This window comes from Canis lupus, chromosome 24 (genome assembly GCF_003254725.2).
Source record: "Canis lupus dingo isolate Sandy chromosome 24, ASM325472v2, whole genome shotgun sequence".
NCBI classification, from domain to species: domain Eukaryota; kingdom Metazoa; phylum Chordata; class Mammalia; order Carnivora; family Canidae; genus Canis; species Canis lupus.
The window spans coordinates 31,558,587-31,574,193 of NC_064266.1; the positions used below are offsets into that span (position 1 = coordinate 31,558,587).

Consider the following 15,607-nt stretch of genomic DNA (forward strand, 5'->3'; position numbering starts at 1 on the left):
ATTTTTGTATAAAAAGGCATAAACATTTTATATAAAAGTAAAATAAAGAGGTTGTATACTAGTAAAAGGAATAGTATAAAAGAAAATATAACTAATAGGAAAATACATGCACTTAAAAGTATATGAATATATTGAGCAACAATTCACAGAATCCCAGGGAGGTGTTTGATAATCATTATTTGTCATTGGACATTTTATCATACTCCTCTTAGAAATGGACAGGTTAGTGGTCTAAAAAGTAATCAGAATTTTTTTTTGAGATTTTATTTATTTATTCATGAAAGACACACAGAGAGAGAGAGAGAGAGGCAGAGACAAAGGCAGAGCGAGAAGCAGTCTCCCCAGGGAGCCTTGATCTCGGAATCCTGGGATCACACCCTGAGCCCAAGGCAGGCGCTCTACCGCTGAGCCACCCAGGCGTCCCAATCAGAACTATTTTTTTTAAATCTCTTTGCTACTGGTGTTTTGAGAGTTCACAATGGTATACTTTAAGCATGAGTCCATTTTTTGTGCATGTTGTTGGGTACTCATGGCCTTTTTCACTGTGGCAATTGATGTCTTTCTCTGTGGGAGAAATTGTTATTATTTTATTGTTTACATACTGTGATATGGTGAACCATAGTAAGAAATATATATTTGGTCTTCAACCAATTCCTAGCACTGACCTCCTCAAAGGACATTTGACATTCCCTGTGATCAGTGTCTTATTATGTTAATGAGGTGACCTTTAGAAAGCCCTTAGGTAACCTAGGATGGGGGCTGGCTGTTGGGGGACCAACCATGTGATCAGAGGTTTGGAACTTTTAGCACCCCACTCCCCCAACCTCAAGGAAGGAGACAAGGGCTGGAGGTTGAATCTATCACCAGTGGCCAATGATTTAACTATCTTGACTATCGCCTCTATAAAGTTTTTATAAACACAGGAAGGGGTTTGGAGAGCTTCTGGGTTGATGAATACATGGCAATATGGGAAAGTGTTGCTCCTAGAGAAGTCATGGAAACTCTGTGCTTCTTTCCTGTATGTTTCCATATGCAACTCTTCCATCTGCTGTCCTTGAGTCATATCCCTTTATAATAAGCCAGTTATCTGGTTAAGTAAATTGTTTCTCTGTGTAGTGTGAGCCACTCTAGCAAATTAATCCAACCCAAGGAGGGGTCAGAACCTCTGACCCAGTGGGTCAGAAGTACAGGTTACAACGTAGGCCTGTGATTGGTGTCTGGAGTGGGGTAGGGAGCAGGAATCTGATGCTGTCTCCAGGTAGGTAGAGTTGGGACTGAGTTGAATTGTAGGACAGCCAGCTGATGTACAAGAGTTGCTTGTTGGTGTTCGAATTGGTATCTGAGCCTATTTACATGCTGCCCTCTGCTTCTCTGGAACTCCTCGTAGTTGGATGTGGCATCTTCTGGAAAGTTTCTTATCCTGCCTGTTTTCTCTATCTTTATCATTTGATCTACTTTCTAGGAAATTTCTTCATCTGTATCTTCCAGCCCTACCATTGAGTTTTTGAAGTTTCTCCCATATTACTTTTAACTTCAAGAGCACTTTTTTTGTAGTCAGAATGTTGCTTTTCTATTTATTTATTTATGTATATACATATGTATTTATTTTAAAGATTTTATTTATTTACTTGAGAGAGAGCACAAGCAGCATGAAAGGGCAGAGGGAGAAGGAGAAGCAGACTCCCTGCTGAGCAAGGAGCCCAATATGGGGCTCTATCCCAGGACCCTAGGATCATGACCTGAGCAGACCCTTAACTGACTGAACCACCCAGTGCCCCATAATGTTGCTTTTCTTTTTTTTTTTTTTTTTTTTTTTTTAAATTTTTTTTTTTATTTATTTATGATAGTCACAGAGAGACAGAGGCAGAGACATAGGCAGAGGGAGAAGCAGGCTCCATGCACCGAGAGCCCGACGTGGGATTTGATCCCGGGTCTCCAGGATCGCGCCCTGGGCCAAAGGCAGGCGCCAAACCGCTGCGCCACCCAGGGATCCCAAATGTTGCTTTTCTTAAAAGAGAACCCTGTTCCTAGTTCGTGCTTGCAATGCTTCATTTCTTTGAGGAAATGAATGCTTTTTTTTTTTATAAAGATTTTCTTCTTCCTAAAACATACCTATTTCTTGAAATCCCACAGTGTTTTTTATTGCTGCTATAACACATTAACACAACTAAAATGTATTGTCCTACCAATCTGTAGGCTAGACATTCAATATGGATTCAGTGTGCCAAAATCACAGTGTCTGCAGGACTATATTTCCTTCTGAAGGTTCTAGGGAACAATCTGTTTTCTTTCCTTTTCTGGCTTTTAGAGGCCACCCACTTTCCTTGACTCATGCTCCCCCTCTTCATCTTGAAAACTAGTAACAAATCTCTCACTCTTTGCTAGTTGTCACATCTGTCTCTGACCATGGCCAGGAGAAGTTCTCAGTTTTTAAGGATGCATGTGATTAGACTGGGCTCATCCAGATAATCCAGGATAATCTCATTTCAGAGTCTGTTAATGAGCAACATTAACTGCTTTTGCAGCCTTGAACCTGTAAAAGTGCTGTGCAACATAATATATTCACAGGTTCTAGGATTAGGACATGGACATTTTGCAGGGGCCATTATCCTGCCTGTCTAATCTCCTTTTTGTTTTGTTTTGTTTTGTTTTGTTCTCTGATTTTCACATTAGAAGATTTCCTCAAATGTCTGGTAGTTGTTAGTTAACTAAACATGGTCTTCATCATTCACTCTATTACCATGCCTCAGAATGCTATCTATGTTGGGAAATGGATCTCTGATTTTCTCATGGCCCCTTCATGTCTTTCTCCTCATGCTTCCAAATTGGAGATACTGGCATAATTTTTCATTTAGTTTTATAGCCATAGGAATATCCAACACCATATATCCTTAAATAGAGGGCAACACAGAAAATAAAGCATCTCCAGGGGTGCCTGGATGGTACAGTAGGTTAAGCATCGGACTCTTGATTTTGGCTCAGGTGGTGATCTCAGGATTATGAGATCAAGCCCCATGTTGGGCTCTGCATTCAGTGTGGAGTCTGCTTAAGACTCTCTCTCCCTCTGCCCCTCCCCACCTCTCTCTTTCCTAAATAAAAATTAATCTGTGATCCCTGGGTGGCTCAGCGGTTTGGCGCCTGCCTTTGGCCCAGGGCGCGATCCTGGAGACCCGGGATCGAATCCCACATCGGGCTCCCAGTGCATGGAGCCTGCTTCTCCCTCTGCCTGTGTTTCTGCCTCTCTCTCTCTCTCTGTGTGTGTGACTATCATAAATAAATAAAATAAAATAAAATAAAATAAATTTCAAAAAATAAATAAATAAAAATTAATCTTAAAAAAAAGTACCCCCATTCGTTTTCCAATTTAGAATAGCCTCCAAATTCTTGACCAACTTACATATAAAAAACCATTGGGGCATAATTGAAATAGATATTTACTTCTAAATTTTATTGGGATAATTTCATTACATATACACATTTACAATGATATATAACAACTTGGTGTACTGCTTTTTTCTGCTTATATTTTAAGAAACAATTGTATTCAAACTCTTCGCCAGCATCTTGGACATTGGTGTCTGTCTTCACCATCTTTTGAATCATCCAGCAGTTTTCCACAGTACATCATCTTTATCTCCCATTTGAAGCATTTGAAATACATTAATGTTTGAATCTGTATTTTTGCCATCACTGAAATTTGTATCCCACGCTACAATAACCCATGTCAGGATAGAGTTTTGGTTGTTTAATTTGTCCTAGTGGTAAATGTGCCTGACTTCCACAGACAACCATTCCCTGTATTGATTTTAAAGTGAGCGTTAAAAGCCTTGTTTACAAAGACATCTGACACTTGGCAATTGTGAGGTGCTACCTCCAGCAATAATTACTAAATCTGTGTCAAATTTCTTTGCCTTCCTTATTTACTGATTCTGTCAGGTGCCGTCCCCAATCATCCCAAACCAGCATTGATTGAGGTCATTTCAGGTTGATGTTTCTTTCCCAAACAGGATTTTTGTTCAATTTAAAGAAATTGAGAATATATTCCCATAATGTGAGAGATTTTGTAAGAACTCAAATTTAGGGCAATTCTTTTCTAAGAGTTAATTTTTAGAAATACATGGTATTTGGGGTGAATTGCATACAAAATTAATTTTATTGCTTATTCTCAGTTCCCTTTTGTCACAATCTTCTCATTTCTGGTCCTACACTTTGAACAATCAGCGACCTTTAAGGATAGGAGTTTTAATCATTTACACACTCTGTTTTCTATCTCAAGTCCTGACATCCCCTTCATGTTCAGGTATATATTCTCCTGGTAATTCAACACTTCCAGTTGATGTGATTGGTGTCGAATAGGCATCTACAACTTCAAATGTCCAAAATAGAACAGAGAAGTAGCAATGGATTTCCTTTCCCCCTTCCAGGATTGTTCTTCCTTCTGTCTTCCCATTTCACTTAAGGACTCCATCATTCGGGATCCCTGGGTGGCGCAGCGGTTTGGCGCCTGCCTTTGGCCCAGGGCGCGATACTGGAGACCTGGGATCGAATCCCACATCGGGCTCCCGGTGCATGGAGCCTGCTTCTCCCTCTGCCTGTGTCTCTGCCTCTCTCTCTCTCACTGTGTGCCTATCATAAATAAATAAAAAAAAATTAAAAAAAAAAAAAAGGACTCCATCATTCATTTTGTTGCTCAGTTTCAAACACATAAAAGGTATTCTTGTTTGTTTTTTTTTTAATTTTTATTTATTTATGATAGAGAGAGAGAGAGGCAGAGAGAGAAGCAGGCTCCATGCACCGGGAGCCCGATGTGGGATTCGATCCCGGGTCTCCAGGATCGCGCCCTGGGCCGAAGGCAGGCGCCAAACCGCTGCGCCACCCAGGGATCCCTAAAAGGTATTCTTGATTCTTTTCTTTCCCTCATCAACTCCTATACCTGATTTTTCCCAGTGCTATTAACCCCCTTCAAGATTCACCACTAACTAGTCTGACCACTTCTGACTTCCTTCACTGCCCCCACCCAGGCCACAGATACCCATCTTTCTCTTTCTTTCTGGGACTATTATAAAAAACATCAACACTGGCTTCCCTTTTTCTACTCTAGACCCCATACAGCTTATATGCCACAGCAGCTGGGAGGGATCCTTTTAAAAACATAAATCCTTTGCTCAAATCCCTCCTGTGGATTCTTTTCACATGTAGAATAAAATCCAAAGCCTTCAACTGGCCGAAAACAGTGCCTCTCCATCTTTAACAGACATACAAATCATCAAGGGATTTATTAAAATACAAATTCTGATGCCATAAATCTGGAGCAATGCCTGATCTTTTATATTAAGCTTCCAGGTGATGCCCATGCTACTACTGGTCTAAGATGGCTCTTGGAATGACAGTGGTCTTTAAAACCATTCACAACCTGGCCCCTGTCTTTCTGATTTCAACTTACCATTCTCACTCTTCCTCAGTTTGTACCAGCCATCCTGGGCTTCTTCCTCCAGCATGAAAATGCTTTTTCCTGTGCTGTTTCCTCTTTCTGGGATACCCTCCCTCCAGAAACACACCAGACTCTCAGTTCTTTTGGGTCTCTGCTAAGATCTTGTTTTCCTAACTATAAGCTGTCGTGTTTGCATTCTTTCACTTTGAACTTTTCTGTGTCCTTTTATTTTAGATCTAGCTCCTGTTAAATAACATATAACAGGAGTTTTATACTTTTTATATAGTTGAACTGTCTTTGTCTCTTATTTTGGTCATTTAGCCCAAATGTATTTAATGTAATTATGGGTATACTTGAGTTTATATCTACCATTTTACTCTGTGGTTTTTTTTTTCTGTCGTTTATGTTTTTTTCTATTGGGTTTGTGTGTGTGTGTTCTCCTCTGTTATCCTAGTAATTATGCATTTTTTTACTCTTGTTTTAAAAGCTACCATAGAGATAATAGCATGTGACTTTGACTTGTCAAAGTCCAAGGTTAGTGGGTACTTTTATCTTCTTCCCAGTCAATGCAAGGACCTTAGTACATCTTAGCATGTTTACCTCCTCCCAGCCTATATGCTGTTATTGTCACATGTTTTTTAAAGATTTATTTATTTGTTCAAGAGAGAGGGAAAGTGAGAGCATGTATGAGAGAGTGGGGGGAGGGCCAGAGAGAAAGGAAGAGACAGAACTTCAAGCAGACTCCACGCTGAGCACAGGACCTGATGCAGGGCTCGATCCCATGATCACAAGATCAGGACCAGGGCAGAAGCCAAGAGTTAGATGCTTAAGCCACTGAGCTACCCAGGTGCTCCTATCATCACTATTTTATTTCAATATATATCTTGAGCCCCACAAGCCATTGTTGTTGTTGTTATTATTTTATGTGTCAGTAATTTATTTCAATTTATCCATATATTTATCCTTTCCATTGCTCTTCATCTTTCTTATATCTCTGAGCTTTAATCTGAGATCATTTTCCTTCTTCCAGACCCTTAGTAATCTCATTTGTATGAATCTACCAATGACAAACTATCTACATTTTGTGTTTGTTAAGACTTCTGAGACAGAATTCTGGGTTGGAACTTTTTTTCCTTACAGCTTGTTGGAGATTTGATTTCCTTTAGCTCATGTTGCCAGTTTTAAGAAAGCAGTTATAAGTCTGTCTTGCTCCTTTGAATAGAGCAACCTATCTTTTTCCCTTATTGTTTACAAAAGATTTTCTTTGTCATTGGTTTTCAGCACTTTTAGTCTATTGTGCCTGGGTGTGGATTCTTTTTATTTATCCTGCTTTGTATTTTTGAGTGCTTCTTGAAACTATGCATTCATATCTTTCATCAGTTTTGGAAACTTCTGAGCCATTATCTCCTCAAATATTATTTAAGGCCCATTTGTATTTTCCTTCTGACACTCCAGTTACACATATGCTGGATCTTCTTGCTCCATTCTCTGTACTCACTATTCTCTTTCCTGCATCTTCCCTCCATTTTTCTCTCACAGAATGAATATACTTCACTCTGTGTATTTTCTTTTGTTCTATTTTCCAGTTTACTAATTCCCTGTTACAGTGGGTCTACTATGTTCTTTAACCTCATCCATAATGTTCCTCATTTTGGCTACTATCTTTTTTAGGTTCTCATATTAGTATTTAGGTCTTTTATAAATATGCTATTTTATTTTTAAAATTCCTTTTATTTTACATTTGTATCTGATTGCTCCACAACCTGGAGCTGCTGTGGGACCATTCCTTTCTCTGTTGCTTCTGCTGGTTTTATGTATGTTGTATCATTGCTCAGCTCTTTTATTAGAGGTCTGGGTTGCACCAAAAATCCAGCATTACACCATTGCTCAAAAACCTTCACTGGCTTTCCATTGTATTCTAAACAAGAGCCTGAGTTCTGGTCTAGTATTCATATCTCTCTAAAACATGGTCCCAACTCACCTGTTCAGTCTCCTGTGCAATTCTCTCCTAGCATCCAACGTCCTTCTTTAGTACAGCTGGCCAGACTGTACTGTGAACTGGGACTTCTCCTTCATGCACCTAATGTGCTATCGAACACAATGCAGCAGAGAGCATGGATTTAGAATACAGGGAGACCTGCCACTGACTAGCCGTGTGACCTTGAGAAAGTCACTTCAATTTTTCAAGTCTTGGTTTTGCCATCTGTCAGAATGGTGAATAAATCTGCCTATCTCATTCTGGTTGTGAGGCTGAAATGGAATAGGGTGTATGAAGAGCTGCAGAGGACAAATTTTGCTTAGTCTTGCATTCCTTTAATTGGGGGAGAGGCTTCCCATCCTCCTTCCACCCTTTGGTTTTGTTGGCTATCAGTCATTGCATCTGACTTCCCTGGACCAATCAGAAGTCTTCTTGGGAATTTTAAAATTAGAGTTGAAAGAAGAGAAGTGGCATCTTTCAGATGGGAGAAATGTGAGGCAGGGAGTTGGTGGTGTCCAGGTGGCCCAGAAAGACAGTGTAAGAGTGAAGCCTAGGGAGAGCTCTGGAGGCATTTAACTTTGGGTTCTGGTATTTCTGAGGCCAGCTGCAGCTCTTTTGTTATTAGGCAAACACCCACTAGTTATTCTTTTTTTTTTTTTTAAGATTTATTTATTTATATGAGAGAGAAAAAGAGAGTGCATGAGTGATGGGAGGGGCAGAGGAAGAGGGAGAAGCAGACTCCCCACTGAGCAGGGAGCCCAGTGCCGTGCTCCATCCCAGAACCCCAGGATCATGACCTGAGTCCAAAGCAGATACTAGCTGACTAAGCCACCCAGGTGCCCCCATGCATCAGTTATTGTTTTTGCCCAAGATGGATTACTATAAGTTTTTGACTCTTGCATGAAGTTACTTGATGACCTCAGGGGTCAAGCATCAGGGGACCCTCATATGAGGTCATCTTCCTCCTCCATTCTCTCCCCTCCTTAGGGCAAGCCAGTTTTGTCTGGTTGTCCTCTCTGATTTTAATCTTCCCACCAGACCTAAGGCTGTATGTGAGCAGACAAATAGTTATCTGACTTGGTGTTCCTAGTGAGTTAGCTTGGAGTTCAGTCAGTGTTGAGGATAAGTTCGCTAACTCACAGGTGCAGACACCATCAGCAGGGCATCAAAATCCTTGCCAGGGGGATACTTAGAAAGCTCAATATGGTTGCTCAGACCTCTGCCAGCTTCCAAGGAGGGCTGAATTTGGATCTCAATGAATTTCACTGGCTAAACTACCTTCATTTCCACTCAGACACACCAAACCCAAGTTTCTGGAAGTGAGGCTGAGAGTTGCATGTTTGTTAAACATCTGGGACATTTTAATGTAACCAGAACTAGAGAATCTCTGAGCTGGGTCTTTTTTTTTCTTTTCTTTTCTGATGCCTTGGGTTAATAGTTTTACTTCTTCAGAATCGTGAGCAGAGCAGTATGGGGCAAGGTATGACCAAAGGAAGCCAGTGAGCATAGTTGCTTATATTAATGGTCACAGAGGCCTAATAATTACAGGACAACACAGTGTCCCATAATTAGCGACTGCTGCTCTGTTCCTGGGGGTCAATTGTTCTGCAACAATGGCCATGCTCAGCACTGGACAGCCCACAGCTCAGCTCACTCCCCTTCACATTCCATTCTCGTGAGAGAAGAGCCCCTGGGTTCTCAGGACTTTAACCCTCTCCTGTCAGGAGCCCAAGGACTAGTGTGCTAAGGTGGGAGAAGTTCATGATCTGGTGCTGGGCATGCAGGAAAGTGGAAGAAAGATTTTGCAGAATGATTATTTGGGTCAGCTAGCACTTTGCATCTAAGTCTGTATTCCTCAGACTCAACAAATTAACTTTTGGGATTGAGGCCCAAGGATGCTCCTGGGGATTCTGACTATAGCAGGATTTGAGACACATTGACTAATTCCCAGTTCTCTTCCATTTTGAAGAGTTGGCTAAGAGGGCAGAGGGACTTAGTCCTGACATGTATCTATCACTCAGACCATAAGAATAGCCTTCCCACTTCTCAGAGGATTATGAGTGACTAGCAACAGCCTGGTGTGGTAACAAGGATACACATTTGCCCTTAAAGCCTGTGTCAATTCCTGGCTACCAGCTACCAGCTACATGATTTCAGGCAAGTACTTTAATCTCTGAGCTGCAGATTCCTCATCTATAAAATAAGGCTAAGAACACTCACCTCTATTATTTACATATTTAGATTGTTTCCAGTTTCTTCTTTTCTTGAAAAGAAATGCCACTATTCTTTGCATTATCGGTTTAGCATTCAAAGTTCTGACTAATGGGTGATACTTGGGGTCCATGAAATACACCTGGGGAACTTTTACAAAATAAAGACCTAGGTCCATTGAGTTGAAATCCTTGAGGACACCACCAACTCAGGAGTGGGTACTTGGAGAAAGCTCTGCAGGTCCTCCTGATGGACACCATCTGTTGAAACCCATCTATGAGAAGCCTACAAAGACTGTGGCATGTAAAAAATGTGTGGTTTTGTGGAGGCATTAGTTTAAATTGCATTCACTGATGTGTTGGAGCAAGTTAGCAGGGAGTGGGCCTTGTCAAGTGCCCTGCATAGACCTCTCTCTAAGACTCACAGTGGTTTCAACACTTTGATTCATTTATTTATTTATTTAATTTATTTATGTTAACGTTTTTTAAAATTTTTATTTATTTATCTATGAGAGACACAGAGAGAGAGGCAGAGACATAGGCACAGGGAGAAGCAGGCTCCCTGCGGGGAGCCTGATGCAGACCTCCATCCCAGGACTCTGGGATCACTACCTGAGCCAAAGGCAGACCCTCAGCCACTGAGCCACCACTGTCCGTGATTCCCTTATTTAATCTTAATTTTCTCTTGCTTGGCTGGACCACTCCCCTGAGCTCCTGACCCCTGTATGCAGCCACCTGCCTGCCCTCTCCACGTGGTAGTGAACAGATGTGTGCAGTGGAATTTGTTCTAGCACAATTCCCAGTCTCTCCTCAGACCTGCTGCACCCTAGTCTCTGTGGCAGCTCACTTCCTGGCAATTCTTGTCATCCCTTGGGCCAAACAATTTTGGTCTTCACCACACTCATGGTAAGGTGTCTGTACCATCCTTGTGGCTCCTACTCCAACCTAAGCCACTATCACCTCTCTCCTGAATAAGTGCGATAGCATCTGAACAATCTCCCTGTTTCCACCTTTGACCTGCTCCAGCCAAATGTCACCTTACCAGGAGTCCCTCCATGCCTCTTCCACCTCCACCTCCATTCCATTTTCCTGTTTTCTTTTTCCTTTTTTGCACTTACTACCAGCTCTTATAATTTTGCTTATTTTTGTGATCATTGGAACTCTCCTATAACATAAGTTCCACAAAGGCATGGATTTTTGTCTATCTTATCAGTACTGGGTCCTCAGTATTTAAAACAGTGCTGGGCAGCCCAGGTGGCTCAGCGGTTTAGTGACCCAGGATCGAGTCCCACTTCAGGCTCCCTGCATGGAGCCTGCTTCTCCCTCTGCCTGTGTCTCTGGCTCTCTCTCTCTCTCTCTGTCTCTCATGAATATATAAAGTCTTTAAAAAAATAATAATAAAAAAATAAAACAGTGCCAAGTGATGGACACTCAGTATATATTTGTTGAATGAATGAATAAATGAATTGCCTGCAACATCTAGGTGTTATCATCTGCATTTTATTGACCAGGAAATCGAGGTTCAGAAGATAAGTTATTTTTCCCAAGGCCACACCGTGAGGTGAGAGAAAAGCTGAGTTTTGAAATTAGGACTGACATATTCCAGAGATCATTTCTCCACACGTGGAGGAAGGGCCATTTTTGCAATCTACCACAATTTCCTTCTAAATGTAGCTCCTACTTTTGCTTTTCAGATTGATATTGCTGTACTTGTAGATCAACATGAAGGCTTAACTTGAGGACAAAGGAGCTTTCTTGCCCCAGTCTCCTGAAGCTCTCTGCATTGGGCTGAGCTGACCCTGGAGGAAACCAGACAGCTGTTTTGGATAAGAAGTTAACCTCCATACCTCTTGTGCCCACAGTAAGGAATCATAAGGAGGAAAATACACAAACCAAAGGGAGACCCATTTGCACAAAAATATTTACCACTGAATTACTCACTCAGTAGAATCCTTGAGAGTCTCAAATCTGAGCTCCAGTGTCCAATGCTAAGAGGTCCTGGGAGAAGAGAAGGAAACAGAAAAGAGACCAAAAAGGAGTAATGCAGGCAGCAGGAAGAGGAACAGGGTATCCTGAAAGTCAAGTAAAAAGCACATCAAGGAGGATTTTAGAAACAAGATCAGTAAATGGTCTTGTGTGAAGAGAATAGTGAGTTTGCACTGAAGGATATAAACTAGGACTTCAATAAATATAATAATAAATAAATAATAGGACTTCCTATCTTGGATAAGAAGATTTAGTATGGCACAATGTTCATTCTTCTTAGATTAGCCTTTAATTCAATATAATCCCAATAAACACACACACACACACACACTCAAATTGATGGGATTTAATAAGATTATTATAAATCTGGAACAATAGATATTAAAGAACAGAATGAAATTTTCTGAAAAGTAAGCATAATCAGTGGGATTTACCTTACCCTTTTCCCAACCATGTTGTAAAGTTAATGAAAACCACAGAAAAGACACAGATACGGAAAACAGGGCATGGAATAGAGGTGTAGACCCGAAAACCCTTGGCTCTTTGGCATACAGCAAAGTTGGTGTTTCACATTTGGGACGGAAATGATGAATTAATCAGTAAATCATATCTAAATTGGCTAGTCATTTGGGTTAAAAAAGTTAAGCTAGAAACTATCCTCAGGTCTTTACTCCCAAATAAACTTCAGAGCTAGATCAAAGATGAAAAGAGAAAAATTTGATCTTTTAATCTATGCAATATTGGGAAAAAAAACCACAAGAGAATATTTTTGGCAAACTTTAGAAAAACTAAAGGAAAAAGCATATGATTTAATTGCCTGAAATAGATTTCTATGGAGCAAAAGAAGTTGTAAAGTTAAAAGATAATATCAATGTGGAAGAAATTCTTTAAAAATAAGTATGAGGGAAAGGGTTAATATTGTTAATATTAATTTGGATTAGAAATAAAGTTGAGGGTTAAATAAATACTTAGGTGGAGGAGAAAGAGCCTTAGACTCTGTTCATCCCCACTTCCTGCAGGTGTCCACCTCTGTGAACACTCACTAGAGAGTAGCTGCCAGGTGGGCACGCTGGGCCATGGGGGTGTGCCTAAGTACCAGGAGCTGAACACACACCCTCCCAACCAATCCTCCACCTAAAAGGCCCACCCTAGACCCTCTGGCTCCTTTCCCTCCCCCAAGTGGTAATGATGGGGACCAAGAGGAGTCCTGTGAGTCCTCTTCCCCTCAGAGGGTGATCCTATGGAACTTGAGACCATGCTGGCTGGGCATCTAAGCTGGCGTGGGCAGAGCCATGCCTGGTGGTTGGGGGAGGAGGTAGGGTGCAGAGTCCCAGGGTAGCATATTGTGAGGAGATCTGGAAATCATGAGCAACATCTAGGAGAGGAGCCAAGAAAGGAAGATTTGGGGGTAGGGGCCCCAGGCAGGTAAAATTTAGGAGTGGAGCAGAGGTGAGCGGGAGAGTGGGGTGGTCACAGCCCTCCAATTTGCAATGAGTTCCCTTTGCTATGGGGAAGTTACCCTCATGTCCTGTTTTTAGGAAGCACATGATATGGGAAAGCCCATCCTGAGACATTACTTACTTCTTTGGTTCATTCATTCAACAAATAATTTATTATTTATTGTGGGCTACAGTGAGCCAGGCCCTGGGATTGTCTCCATTCCTGTGCATTTATAAATTTTAAGGCAGTGTAAGAATATTTGGATTTAACATGGAAAATCACAAATAACAATGTTCCCTGCCAGCTTTAATTTGCTGCCTTTCATGGGGGTCAGAGAAATGCAGGGCGTGAGTTTCCATCTTAAGGTTATTGAACCTGCTGTGTGCCAGGCACTGGGTTAGACCCTGGGGAGGGGGTACATTGTTGACCATCCTTTATCCTTGCTTATTAATTTAACATGAGATCCCCAAACCCAGATCACAGAGTATCCAATGTGAAACAACCTTCAGGCTGACACAGTCTGTTCCAAAGCAACTGAGATCAGTTGCCTTTTTGGCATTTGGTTTTTGGTGCTGGGCCAAAAAAAAGAGTGGGATGAGGAGATTCTTACCATAAATGCAGCTGTTTAATCCAGTCACTTTGTAAGGGTCTCATTGAATTTTTGATGGAGAAGATGTTTTTGTCTGGGCCAACTTCAGGACAAAGGGAAATGTAACTAACACAGGGCAGAGTTGATAGTGTTTAAAAACATGTTCAAAGATCTTATACTTTGTAACTGAGTTGCTGAGCAATAATGGAAGAATTCCTGACACAGCAGGGTGAGCCTGACTAAGCCATACCGACTGACAACTGGGAGGAGGGGCCCTTATTCCCCAGTAGAATGCAGGCTGGATTTCAATGCCACTCACTTCCTTTGCACAGTATACAACCTATACATTGGTGCATGGTCACCTTGGCTTTGAGCTCCTAAGCCTGGGTTATGGGGTCCTTCCTCAGGCTTTGCCTCTCCAGTTGTATCCAGACTCTCTTTGCCATGCCCTATATTCTCTACCCATAACTAGCTTCATGGTGTGCTCTGCATATAATGGCTACTTCACACTACTCTGACCTTGCTTTTGCTGTTCCTTCTGACTAAAGCTTGGTCAGCTCCTGGTCATTCCTGAGACTTTGTTTGGGAGGGTCTTTGCCCTCAAAGTCCATCTGTACTCCTTCTATCCTTTCTTCTTGCCTCCTGCGGCCTCCACCCTCAACACCTGCAGCTCCTGGGTGACCCCCTCTGGCACTCACCACCCTCCCCTGTGGTGTCTGCCCACACATCTGTCTAAACGCAGCCACTCTTCAGCAGGAACCAGATCTGCTGTGTTGGTAGCTGTACCTGGCCACGGAGGAGAGTGGGAAAGGGAATAGGATGGGGAAGTGGCTTCTGGCTTAAAAAGTGGTTGGTAGGATGGAATGAGTCCATGCTGATAGGTTCATTTAGTCGTGATTCACTGGTTCAGCAAATACTCTCTGAATACGTACACTGTGTGCCAGGCCCTGTGTTGGCCCCTGGTGCACAGTGAATAACAAGACACTGTTTCTGGCTCTGCCGGAACCCCCAGTTTTAGCTTCCATCCATCACTGGAACAGAAAAAAATGTGAAGTAGTGATTCTGGTTGGAGTGGTGACAAAGGGAAGAAAAAGGCCTACAGAGCCTGGAGGGCCTAACCTGGCAGGTGCAGGGCTGCCGGGCGAGGGGCTCCTGGAGCAGGAGAACGGCAGCAGCCTGGGCCTGGGGCTCTTCTCTACCCTCCTGTAACCTTTTGGAGCCTAGGCCTTGCTCTCAGGTGACCAGCTCAGCCTGCTTGGGCCAGGTCTGGACACCCACAAACCCCACTTCCCAGCTTCACCTTTGAGGAGGGAGGAACCTCCAAGGCTGAATGACACTTGAGCCTCAGATCTGATGGGAGTACATGGGGGGCCTGCCCTTTGTGCAAGCCCTTTGCTCTCAAGTACAGAGGCCACACCAGAGCCAAGGGCAGTCAGGATCGCTTTCTGGGCCAGGGCCAGGCTGCTTGCTAAAATTTGAAGAGCCCATCTGCTCACACACTGCTGCTAGAGTTGCCATTTTAATAACCAAGTTTAGGAGATTCAATTAAGATTGGGAGCCTCATCCCTCTTCCAGGGAGGCCTCACAATTGGTGTTTTTCTTTGCGAGTGCATGAGTAGGGCCCTTTGCAGGGGTTTTTGTACAGCAAGCGGCACAGAGAGAGAAAAGAGAAAAACAACTTTGGTTCAAAGATGCCAATAATAGGGGATTTCTTTTCTCAGTCTCCCCACGGAGGGTTGTCAACAGTGCAGGCATAATCAGGCCTGCGGCTGCCCTGCACATAGAAGGGACGTGTGCTCCTTTGTTATGATGGGCTGAATAGGATGTCCCTGCACCCAGACCTGGCCTCCCGGCTAACAAAGGGCCCCTTTGTCACCCCGGGCAAAGAGTGCTGCAGAGGTTGCCACAGCAACTCAGCGACACAGACTTAACGTGCAAGTGACATTTCAGATGGGAAGCGGGGATTCAAAAAT

At 42.5% G+C, this 15,607-nt stretch overlaps 1 long non-coding RNA gene across 1 annotated transcript in view; it reads left to right on the plus strand.

Moving 5' to 3' along the window:
* The window catches only part of LOC118352158 (uncharacterized), a 130,640-nt gene extending 116,775 nt beyond the window's left edge, over nucleotides 1–13,865 (plus strand). Inside the window, exon 8 of the long non-coding RNA XR_007405699.1 lies at nucleotides 11,314–13,865. This is a non-coding gene — a long non-coding RNA (uncharacterized LOC118352158). The remainder of the gene's footprint in view (nucleotides 1–11,313) is intronic.
* Nucleotides 13,866–15,607: the final 1,742 nt, after the last annotated feature.